We start from the raw sequence: 12764 nt of genomic DNA on the forward strand, positions 1-12764 counted from the left end.
CCCAAAAAAACCTACAACAACCCAGTGATTCTGGCCATGAAAGTCTTCGACAATACATTGATGATCATGCTTTCTAACCCTTCATCAGATAAATAAATATTTAAGAGAGCAATAGAAGATACATAAACACACACACCAAATAAGCCAGTTCTGATCGTCTTGCATATTGTCATCATAAATATGTTTATTTACTAGGAAAATTGCAAATTTTATATGCAGTTCCCATGTTGTTGTCAGGTTAATTTAAAAGATATTAAAGAGTTTCTTGCAATCACACACACAGACTTTATAGGGATAGGTAGTACAACATTACAAATGGTATTCACTTGGGTGTTTTTTTAGCATCTCTTTCTATGTCTGCTGATCTAAAATTTCCCTCAAGGTCCCAAAGTAGCTGAACTGCTGACAGTTGCTTTAAAGATGATGGTCTGTGTGTATGTCTCTTACTAACAAGTCTCAAGACGTTAGGGAACAACGTTTTCTGACTTTGTTGTTGTTGTTGTTGTTGTTGTGAAAGGGAAATAGAGCTGTGCAAAACGACATCCTTCCTCTCTTTGCCGCCACTTGATTGCCAATGCATCCTGTCTGCTCAGATTCTTACAAGTATCTGTGGAGTTTGAGCATTTCATGCTTTCAGCCCTGAGGACTAGAATCTTACGTTTAAAAGGTGGAGGATCTGAGCTTCCTGGAATTCTGAGTTGTGGCATTCATTTCCAGTTCAACCTGATGTTGAAGGCTTGTAGTATTGTTGCTTCCACTAGTCGAAAGGGCAATAAAAGTTGAATGGAAACTTTTACGAGCCAGTTTGGCATAATGGTTTGAGGCTCAGAGAGACTAGAATTTAAATCCCCTCTCAGTTGTGAAGCTCACTGGGTGGCATGTCGCACTCTCTCAGCCTCAAAAAAAGGCAGTGACTATTTTTGACAAAACCTTGAAGGAAGGCAGTGGTATATTCCCTTGGAAGAAAACTTGGTAAGACAATCCTTAAGCTTGCCATAAGTTGGAAAGGAATTGAAAGCACAAGACAATTGAGTTGTAATGCTCAAACTCTTTTTTGCTTTGGACCACAAGTTGAGCATGAGCCAACAGTGTGATGCAGCAGCTAAAAAGGCCAATGCAGTCCTAGCCTGTTAGACTAGGACCATAGACTGGAGTCATTGTTTGACTCCACATTGCTCTTTGGGTATAGGCGAACTACAAGTCCAAAACTCAAGGTCAATGTCCTCCAAACCATTCCAGTATTTTCTGTTGGTCATGGGAGTGCTATGTGCCATGTTTGGTTCAATTCCATCATTGATGGAGTTCAGAATGCTCTTTGATCATAAGTGAACTATAAATCCAAGTAACTACAACTCCATCAGTATTCAAATTTGGGTATATTGAGTATTTGTGCCAAATTTGGTCCAGGGAATAAAAATACTTATACTCCTCCTATCAGATATTTACATTATGATTCATAACAGTAGCAAAATTACAGTTATGAAGTAGCAACAAAAATAATTGGTTGGGGGTCACCACAACATGAGGATTTGTATTAAGGGGTCGCAGCATTAGGAAGGTTGAGAAACACTGGTCTAAGGACAACAAAGCTCCTCAGCATGGAAGATAGAGCAATAGCACCCCCTGTGGCCAGACTCGAACACAGCCTCCAGATGCCGGAGATGGAAAAAGATGGGAAGTCTTTCCTTCTGTTTATGTATTGTCTGTCCATTGAATGTTTACCGTATATGTGTACTGTAATCCACCCTGCATCCCCTCAGGGAGATAGGTGGAATATAAATAAAGTATACCATTGTTGTTGTTGTTGTTTGAGTGATCACACTTGGAATATTGTATCCAATTCTGGGCACCACAATTCAAGAGAGATATTGACAAGCTGGAATGTGTCCAGAGGAGGGCGACTAAAATGATCAAGGGTCTGGAGAACAAGCCCTATGAGGAGCGGCTTAAGGAGCTGGGCATGTTTAGCCTGAAGAAGAGAAGGCTGAGAGGAGATATGATAAATATGTGAGAGGAAGCCACAGGGAGGAGGAAGCAAGCTTGTTTTCTGCTTCCTTAGAGAGCCGTTCAGCCGTGGAACTCTCTGCCCTGGCGTGTGGTGGAGGCTCCTTCTTTGGAAGCTTTTAAGCAGAGGCTGGATGGCCATCTGTCATCTGTCAGGGGTGATTTGAATGCAATATTCCTGCTTCTTGGCAGAATACGGTTGGACTGGATGGCCCATGAGGTCTCTTCCAACTCTTTGATTCTATGATTCTAAGTATAGTGTCTAGATTAGTGTTTGTCAGCCCAGGAAGGGTCGCATGTGTGGTTTCAGAGGTGTTGCCAAAGATCATCAGAAAACACATATTTCTGATGGTCTTAGGAACCCCTTTGACAGAGAAGGCTGAAGATCTCTCCGCCTGTCCTCTTCCTTTTTGGGGTTGGTGAACTACAATTCCCAGAACATAAAAACAGCCCTCGCCCCCAACCTCACCAGTATTCACTGTTGGCCTTGTAGGTATGTGCCATTTTTGGTGCAGATCCATTGTGGGCTGGGTTCAGAGTTCTCTGATTGTAGGTTAATTATAAATCTCAGCAATTACAACTCCCAAATGTCAAGATCTATTTTCCCCAAACTCTGTAGTGTCCACATCTAGGCATATTGAGTATTTGTGCCAAATTTGGTCCAGATCCATCATTGCTTGAGTCAACAGTCCTCTCTGGATGTTGGTGAACTACAACTCCAAAACTCAACGTCAATGTCCTCCAAACGCTTCCAGTATTTTCTGTTGATCTGGCATAGACACTGAGAACCTGGAAGCCCTGGCCCTTGAGCGTTCCAGCTGGAGGTCATCTGTGACCAGCAGTGCTGTAGAAATTGAAGAGGCACGAATGGAGGGCGAAAGAGAGAAATGTGCTAAGAGGATGGCTCGTCAAGCCAACCCCGACCGAGACCACCTTCCACCTGGAAACCAATGCCCTCACTGTGGGAGAACATGCAGGTCAAGAATAGGGCTCCACAGTCCCCTCCATAGGTGACCCACCAGAACACTGACCATCCTTCTCGGTCGTTGAGGAATCACCTAAGTAAGTAAAAGTGCTGGCGCTGGCCTTTAAAGCCCTAAACGGTTCTGGCCCAACTTACCTATCCGAATGTATCTCAGCCTATCAGTCCACCAGGACCCTAAGATCTTCTGGGGGGGGGGGGCTGCTCTCTATCCCGCCTGCTTCACAGTTGCGGCTGGCGGAGACGAGAGACAGGGCCTTTTCTGTGGTGGCCCCGCGGCTATGGAACGCCCTCCCCATGGAGGTAAGATCAGCCCCCTCATTGATGGTTTTCCGGAAAAGACTAAAAACCTGGATGTTCGAGCAGGCGTTCGGTTAACCCAGTGCAATAAGTGTAATGATTGAAGGACTGGCAATTTGGACGACGAAACTGGATCGCGATTTTAGTCAAGAGATGAATTGGATTGTTTATTGATATATGTATTGTGGATCGTGTTTTTATGCTTTTAAACTGTATACTGTTGTTTGTTATAAGTTGTTGTAAACCGCGTTGAGTCGCCGGCTAGGCTGAGAAACGGCGGTATACAAGTATAGCAAATAAATAAATAAAATAAATAAGTTGAGTCTCCCTTTCTGGGGGATTTTGTACAGAGATTGGATGGCCATCTGTGGGAGTGCTTTGTTTGGGTATTCCTGCATGTTAGGAGGTGGACTGGATGTCCTTTGTGGCCTCTTCCAACTCTATGATCAGAGGTGGTTTTCCGGCTACATTGGTTTGCGGGGAGCATTTTTGACAGCCCACACAATCCTCGGAGTGTCCTAGGGACAGACAGGACATTTGCCCTCATCCTTGCTGCAGTTGTCGTCCTTTGCTTTAAATGCAAAGTACAGTCCCTTTGGGACTTATCTGCATCTCAGAGACCCACACTTGCCGTGGGCAGAAAGCCTACACCAGCATCCAGTGCAAACCTCCCTTTTGTAAACAATAATAATACTAATGGTGAGCCTTTCTTTAGGAGCTGTTTTTTTGTTATCTTGCTCGCAAACCAAAAATGGGGAAGAGGGAGAGCAGTGGCCAGTAAACACACACAAACTTACGCATACACACACCCTTTTACTCCTTTCCCCTCCCCACTTCCTTCGGCTACCCTGTCTCAGTTTGCTTATGTGCTTATGTTCTATTTTGAGTCCCCGGCGCAATGCTAAGCAGCCTGTGACCCTGCCGAAGGTAAGCGTTGCAAAACAAGAGCCCGTGGGTTAGAGCCACCAGTAGCTTCTCCGCCGCTGGAAGCCTCTTTCGAGGGGAGCGAAAGGCAGGAGCTACCGGAAAACTGGCTGCGAGGGGTCCTGGGCCAACCTGGGGGTCTCTTAGTTCCAGGGAAAGGTAAGCTGCGCAAAGTAGGAAGTATCTCCACAAGCCTGATTAGTTCTCATTTTCTTAAAGGGTTTGATTTCTTTGCAAACCCTTCTTCTTCGTTTGCAAAGGAGTATTTCTCTTGTATTTAAGGCAGAAGAAAGCAGAGAGAGCCAAAAAAAACGTGGCAGCTCCTTTAAAACTTTCCTTTTTTTCCCCCCATGAGATTTCATAAATACGGTAGACTCAGTTAACTGGCACCAATGCAGATTGATATATCAAATCTTCTGGTTGCTTGAGAGTTACTATTAAAATATGCCTAATACTCCAGACAATATCATACCATAGCCTCTGTATTGACTTGATATAATATTGAAATACAGTAATTAAAAGCAAATGAGGACAAACCTAATGTACCACTGTTTTATTGTATTATAAAAACATCTTTTTATTTATAGTATATTTTTATTTAAAGCCAGTCTGAGTCACTCTACGGAGGTCGAGAAGATCGGGATACAAAAGTTTTAAATAAATAAATAATAGTACATATTATTTTTTATTTTTTGCCAACTGCTTAAAGTTCTGGTTGCTTGGGTTCTGCTTAACTTGAGAGCTTACTATATTAACTAGTGTTTCTCAAACTGGGAGTCAGGACCCCTGGGGGGGTTGCAAAGGGGTATCAGAGTGGTCACCAAAGACCATAGGAAAATACAGTATTTTCTGTTAGTAGTAAGGGTTTGGCCCAATTCTATCATTGGTGGGGTTCGTAAAATGCTATCAATCCCTCCAACTATAACTCCCAAAAGTCAAGGTCTATTTTCCAAGTTTGGTCCAGATCCATCATTGTTTCAGTCCACAGTGCTCTCTGGATGTAGGTGAACTACAACTCCAAAATGCAAGGTCACCAAACCCTTCCAGCATTTTATGTTGGTCAAGCCACAGAGAGGAGGGAACAAGCTTGTTTTCTGCTTCCCTGGAGACTAGGACGCGGAACAATGGCTTCAAACTACAAGAGAGGAGATTCCATCTGAACATTAGGAAGAACTTCCTGACTGTGAGAGCCGTTCAGCAGTGGAACTCTCTGCCCCGGAGTGTGGTGGAGGCTCCTTCTTTGGAAGCTTTTAAACAGAGGCTGGATGGCCATCTGTCAGGGGTGATTTGAATGCAATATTCCTGCTTCTTGGCAGGGGGTTGGACTGGATGGCCCATGAGGTCTCTTCCAACTCTTTGATTCTATGATTCTATGAGTGTTCTTTGTGCCAAGTTTGGTTCAATTCCATTGTTGGTGGACTTCGGAATGTCCTTTAATTGTAGGTGAACTATAAATCCCAGCAACTGCAACTCCCAAATGTCAAGTCTATTTTCCTCAAACTCCACCGATGTTCCCGTTTGGGCATGTTGAGTATCCGTGCCAAGTTTGGTCCAGATCCATCATTGTTGGAGTCCACAGTGCTCTCTGAAAGTAGGTGAACTACAATTCCAAAACTCAAGGTCAGTGCCCACCAAACCCTTCCAGTATTTTTTATTGGTCATGGGATTTCTGTGTGCCAAGTTTGGTTCTGTTTCATTGTTGGTGGAGCTCAGAATGCTCTTTGATTGTAAGTGAACTATAAATCCCAGCGACATTAAGATCATCTGGGGAGCCCTTCTCTCGGTCCCGCCGGCATCACAAGCACATCTTCCGGGGACGAGAGATAGGGTCTTCTCAGTGGTGGCCCCTCGGCTGTGGAATGGCCTTCCTACAGACATCAGATTGAGTATAGGAACACGAAATAACGGATGATGAGACTGGATTCTGATTGTATTGATGAGACGTAAACAATTTGTCATATTGATGTTTAATTATTGTTATGCTATTGCTTTTGAATGTTTCAGTGATTTTGTACTGTTTGTATTGAAATTGTTGTTGTTAACCGCTTTGAGTCGCCCAAGGGCTGAGAAAAGTTGTATATAAATGAAGTAAATAAATAAATAAAATAACTACAACTCCAAAATGACAAAATCACACACACACACACACACACGCAACCCCACCAGTATTCAATTTTGGGCATATGGGATATTTGTGCCAAATTTCGTCCAGTGAATGAAAATACATCTTGCATATCAGATATTTACATTATGCTTCATAACAGTAGCAAAAGTACAGTTGTGAAGTAGCAACAAAAATAATTTTTGTGGTTGGGTGTCACCAAAACATGAGGAACTGTATTGAGCAGATCGCAGCATTAGGAAGGTTGAGAACCACTGATATAAACCCAGTTCTTTGGGTATATTAATGCATAGAAGGTAGATGGCTTTTCCAAAGATACTTACTCATTCCCATCCTTCATGCGGGGACATGAGAGAAGCCCCCCACAGGATGGTAAAAATATCCAGGCATCCCTTGCAGTCCTTGCAGACTGCCAATTCTCTCACACCAGAAGCAACTTGAAGTTTCTTGAGTCGCTCCTGATAAGAAGAAAAAATCCCCATCCTATCCTTTTCTTTCCATAACTCTGCCCCCTTATACCCCATGTCAGTTTCAGCATATGTACAACACATTTAAAGGTGCAAGGTTGTAGATTAGTCACCAGCTCTTGGAACAATTACTTCCCTTGCAAAAGTGCAAAGTAGAGTTTCATGAAGACTAGACCAGGCAAGCTCACATGGTACGCTAGCTTTGATGTGTCTCATTAATTCAATGACAGGGTAGATGATTTCCAGCATCTCTAGGTTCAATCTCTGGCATCCATGTCAGTTAGGCAATGCATCCACTCCAAGTTTTGGAGGATCATAGAATCAAAGAGTTGGAAGAGACCTCATGGGCCATCCAGTCCAACTCCATTCTGCCAAGAAGCAGGAATATTGCATTCAAATCGCCCCTGACAGATGGCTATCCAGCCTCTGTTTAAAAGCTTCCAAAGAAGGAGCCTCCACCACACTCCGGGGCAGAGAGTTCCACTGCTGAACGGCTCTCCTCGTGTTCAGATGGAATCTCCTCTCTTGTAGTTTGAAGCCATTGTTCCGCGTCCTAGTCTCCAGGGAAGCAGAAAACAAGCTTGCTCCCTCCTCCCTGTGGCTTCCTCTCACATATTTATACATGGCTATCATATCTCCTCTCCGCCTTCTCTTCTTCAGGCTAAACATGCCCAGCTCCTTAAGCCGCTCCTCATAGGGCTTGTTCTCCAGACCCTTGATCATTTTAGTCACCCTCCTCTGGACATATTCCAGCTTGTCAATATCTCTCTTGAATTGTGGTGCCCAGAATTGGACACAAGGAGATACCCAAAGTGTACTGTGCACTGTTCTCCTTGGTTGGTCGAGCATGGCAATGGACAGTTGCCTGCAAGACAAGACAGTGTTTATCCCCCAGACTCCTTCATGGGTTGCAAATCCAGACACTTCCATTTTCTTACACAGTTCTTCTCAAAAGGGCAAAATTTGCAGTCCTCCTCAAAACTAGCCCTCAGCCATGCTGCAGTCATCCTCTGTTGCTTTCAGTACTTTTCCTGTTTGTTGCTCTGTCTTATCTGCATCTCATAGACCCGCACTTGCCCTGGGCAGAAAACCTACATCAGGATTTTTTTTCACCATTTTGAGAGGAAAACATAGGGTGTTGAGGAATAGCACAGGGTTCTAGATTGCTTATGAGAATGAGATCAGATGTTGTCATTCATTGTGAGGTATTTTGTTTGGTTTGGGGACAAAGATTCCCCAAAAACTCATGCCAGTGTTTTCAAGGTTGCTGTGAGTTTTCTGGTCTGTATTGCCATGTTTCAGAAGCATTTTCTCCTGACGTTTCACACACGTCTATGGCAGGCATCCTCAGTGGTTGTGTGCCATAGATGTGGGTGAAACATCAGGAGAGAATGCTTCTGGAAGATGACGACACACCCTGGAAAACTCACAGCAACCCAGTGATTCCAGCCATGAAAGCATTCAACAACACATTTTTCAAGGTTGGTTAGGAAGCTTTGAGAAACTATAGGTGGGCTTTAGAAACGATAAAAATGGAGTCCAGGAGGGATATGCAAGCTACAGATTGCACTCAGCTCACTGCTATGTTGTCTCCTGTTTTGACCTAGAAGCCATGAGCTGGTCACTCATTTCCAAACAGGGAAAATGCTCAGTCTAAAATGCTGGATCCAGCCAACTGAGTGAGAAGAATCAATGCCGTGACATGTGTCTCAAGTACTACTTGGTAAAGGTAAAGGTTTTCCATTGATATTAAGTCCTATTCTGCAAATGCTTGATCCCACATCCAGGATTTGAGTTTCTTCCGGAAGGTCAGGAGGGAGGGGACAGATCTGATTTCATTATTAGGGAGTTCCACAGCTGAGGGACCACATTTGCATGTTTTCGAACTGCTAGGTTGGCAGAAGCTGGGGCTAACAGCGGGAGCTCACCACGCTCCCCGGATTCAAACCAGTGACCTTTTAGTCAACAAGTTCAGCAGCTCAGCAGTTGAACCCACTGCGCCACAGGGGGCTCCTCAAGTACTACTCAACCTTGTATTAACCTGTTGGAAAGACTTACAATCTGCCATATTAGTTTTTGCTGAAAGGAGTTCAGATCTGTACTTCTCGTTGGCTGTTATCCTAACAGATCTTTGACTGCATTCAATCTCTCCTGCCCACTCCTCTGTACACACCTTGTGTGTCGTTGTCTGGTCGTGACCACCCAAAAGCCATGTGCGGTGCCGCTGGCAACGATCCCAGGCAGTTTCCGATTTGGACGCGCAGGGGATTGGTCGGTGAAATTCTTGGCACAGCAGTTTCAAGGTTGGAAAACAAGAGGAAATGGTGAAGTGACGATGATTGGGCACACCCATCCCTGCTGTGTAGGAGGAAGGTGAAAAGCTGCTGTTTGTCTCTGGCCGGCATTCAGTGCAGGCGCAAACATTGGTGTGCTCTGAGTGTTGGGACAGGAGGAGCACCATTGCACACGGGTTCCCACAGGCCGCGGCGTCTTATTCGGACGGCCTTTTCTCAGCAGATCTTCGTGGAAAGCCCTTCTTCTGCCTTCCAAGGAGAGGCAACGAGCTGGAAGGAGGAAATGCCTCTCCGAAAATGGGAGAAGCACCTCCGTGCAAAGCGAAGGTGACACCGGAGACTTTAGCCGTCTGCCAGCAACGCTATACTATTTGGAGTCCGTGCATGGAGGGGAAAAGGAGAGGCACCTTTGGGTCGGTTTCCAGCCATTGTGTTTAATTCGTGAACCAAACCTGCCTTTGCTCGTCCTCCGTAGTGCTTTGAAATACTCCGTTTTGGGAAATTCTGATCTTGGGAAAAGGTAAGGTGAAGATTCTCTTTTGTGTTTAGGTTGTACCTTATGTGAGAGATGGTATAGTGGGCTCTTGGTAACTGTTGTGGTTTGTGTCTGGACCCTCCACGGATAGCAAAGATTTGTGGATGCTCAAGTCCCATTATATACAACAGCATCGTAAAATGGTCTCTGTTATATAAAACTAGCCATCCCCTGCCATGCGTTGCTGTGGCCCAGTCTGGTGATCTGGGAAATAAAGTAATGAGAAAGTGTTGGTTTCTAATATAGGTAATTTCTTTATGCTTGTGTTAATGTAGAGATTGTCTTCTTGGCCTACTATGGAACATGCAACATTCAATTGTCCTTGTTTAGGGGTCCCTTTCAAATCTGTGATACTATATCTCTGGGTGTTTGAATCATATATATCTATAACTAGCTGTATGGCTCTTTGTCAGGAGGGCTTTGTTTACGTTTTCTTGCCCTAGTGAAGGAAGTTGGACTGGATGGCCTTAAGTATTTTCTGTTGGTTATGGGGGTTCTGTGTGGGAAATTTAGCCCAATTCTATTGCTGGTGGGATTCAGAATGGTCTTTGATTGTAGGTGAACTATAAATCCCAGTAATTTCTCAACTTGGGGGTTGGGATCCCTGGGGGGAGGTAATGAAGGGGTGTCAGAAGGGTCGCCAAAGACCATCAGAAAGCACAATATTTTCTGTTGGTCATGGGGGTTCTTGTGGGAAGTTTGCCCCAATTCTGTCATTGATGAGGTTCAGAATGCTCTTTCGTTGTAGATGAACTATAAATCCCAGTAACTACAACTCCCAAATGTCAAGGTCTATTTCCCCCAAACCCCATCTGTGTTCATATTTGGGCATATGGGATATTTGTACCAAGTTTGGTCCAGATCATCATTGTTTGAGTCCACAGTGCTGCCTGGATGTAGGTGAACTGCAACTCCCAAACTCAAGAACAATGCCCACCAAACACTTCCAATATTTTCTGTTGGTCATGGGAGTTCTGTGTGCCAAGTTTGGTTCAATTCCATCATTAATAGAGTTCAGAATGCTCTTTGATTGTAGATGAACTATAAATCCCAGCAACTACATCTCCCAAATGGCAAAATCAATCCCCCCCAACCCCACCAGTATTCAGATTTGGGTGTATCAGGTTTGTTGTTGTTCATTCGTTCAGTCGTTTCCGACTCTTCGTGACCTCATGGACCAGCCCACGCTAGAGCTCTCTGTCGGCCGTCACCACCCCCAGCTCCTTCAAGGTCAATCCAGTCACTTCAAGGATGTGTATCAGATATTTGTCCCAAATTTGGTCCAATGAATGAAAATACATCCTGCATATCAGATATTTACATTATGATTCATAACAGTAGCAACATTGTAGTTATGATGTAGTTCTCTTTGATTGTGGGTGAACTATAAATCCCAGCAACTACAACTCATGACAAAATAACATTTTTTGAGTGATGGTCACTCCTTGGGTTTGTAGGTGTCTTGTGGCCAAATTTAGTGGCAATTCGTCCAGTGGCTTTTGAATTATGCTAATCCCAGAAACGAACATGACATTCTTATTTATATAGATGGAAATTTCTTTTTGAATATTTTCAAGCCATGGCTGTTTGTGTCCTTGGATGCAAAATCCATGGATATGGAAGATAGACTGTATGAGTGGGTTTGTTTTAAGATCCTCAAGGGAGAATAAGATGGTCCCTTCTGCATTCTCTTTCCATTGGCAGACAAAGACCTTATTTATCCAGGTAGTTAACGAGTATCTGGTTGTTCCAGTCGCTCTTTTAATTGATGTGCACTATATTTTTATTAGCATTACTGTGTCGAAATAGTTTTTGAAACCAGGGTTTCTCAACCTCTGGCCTTCAAGATGGATTTTATTTCAACAATATCATAGAATCCTAGAGTTGGAAGAGACCTCGTGTGCCATCCAGTCCAACCCCATCCTGCCAAGAAGCAGGAATATTGCATTCAAAGCACCCCCAACAGATGGCCATCCAGCGTCTGTTTAAAAGCCTCCAAAGAAGGAGTCTTCACCACACTCTGGGGCAGAGAGTTCCACTGCTGAACAGCTCTCACAGTCAGGAAGTTCTTCCTCATGTTCAGGTGGAATCTCCTTTCTTGTAGTTTGAAGCCATTCTTCTGCATCCTAGTCTCCAGGGAAGCAGAAAACAAGCTTGCTCCCTCCTCCCTGTGACTTCCTCTCACATATTTATAGAGGGCCATCATGTCTCTTCTCAGTTTTCTCTTCTATAGGCTAAACATGTCCAGCTCTTTAAGCCGTTCCTCATAGGGCTTGTTCTCCAGACCCTTGATCATTTTAGTCATCCTCCTCTGGACACATTCCAGCTTAGAGTCAACATCTCCCTTCAATTGTGGTGCCCAGAATTAGTCACAATATTTCCATGACTTCCATCCAATATGGCTGGTGAATCTAGAATCTGAAACATGTTGTTGTTGCTGTCAATTGCTGTCAAGTCCACTTTGACTTCAGGAGTTCCTTTTGAATAAGATGCTTCCAAGTCTCTCTGTCTTCAACAGGTTGCCTTTATTTAGGTTTTGCCAATTCCGAGTTGTGGTTTCCTTGATTGAGTTGATCTGCTATCTATAATAATACAATATGCCTCTTTTACAAATGCCTTCTGCGTTAACTAGCATTATTGTTTTTATTTATGAGTTGTGTTGTCTTGTGCTATCTCCAAAGATTACAACTTCAGTTTATCATGTTGTCTTCTAAGGAGAGTTGTCTTCTAAGGCTTGATTTTATTTATGGCACGTTTACTGTATCTCTTCCATTCTAAGTTAGCCATCGATTCTAAGGTGCACACTAATGTCAGTACCACCAGCACAACAAAAATAAAATCATCTATATTTCTGTGTGTGCATTATATACAGGAGCGGGGTGAGCTCCTGCTGTTAGCCCCAGCTTCTGCCAACCTAACAGTTCAAAAACATGTAAATGTGAGTAGATCAATAAGTACCACTTCCACTGGAAGGTAACGGCGCTCCATGCAGTCATGCTGGCGACATGATCTAGGAGGTGTCTATAGACAATGCTGACTCTTTGGCTTGGAAATAGAGATGAGCACCAACTACCCAGAGTCTGATACAACTGGACTTAATGTCAGGGGAAAACCTTTACCTTTTTGTGTGTATCTA

At 43.8% G+C, this 12764-nt stretch overlaps 1 protein-coding gene across 4 annotated transcripts in view; it reads left to right on the forward strand.

The window, feature by feature from the left end:
- The window catches only part of PTP4A3 (protein tyrosine phosphatase 4A3), a 165928-nt gene that overhangs the window by 106090 nt on the left and 47074 nt on the right, over positions 1–12764 (forward strand). Inside the window, exon 1 of one of the 4 annotated variants that reach the window (XM_060775943.2) lies at positions 4221–4369. The exons of 2 other annotated variants lie outside the window; for them this stretch is intronic. The gene's annotated coding sequence lies outside the window, so the exon portion shown is untranslated. Of the gene's footprint in view, positions 1–4220; positions 4370–9242; positions 9614–12764 lie in introns of those variants that run through there. One more of the 4 variants, XM_060775944.2, reaches the window with a different exon arrangement.

This window comes from Anolis sagrei, chromosome 4 (assembly GCF_037176765.1).
Source record: "Anolis sagrei isolate rAnoSag1 chromosome 4, rAnoSag1.mat, whole genome shotgun sequence".
Lineage (NCBI taxonomy): Eukaryota > Metazoa > Chordata > Lepidosauria > Squamata > Dactyloidae > Anolis > Anolis sagrei.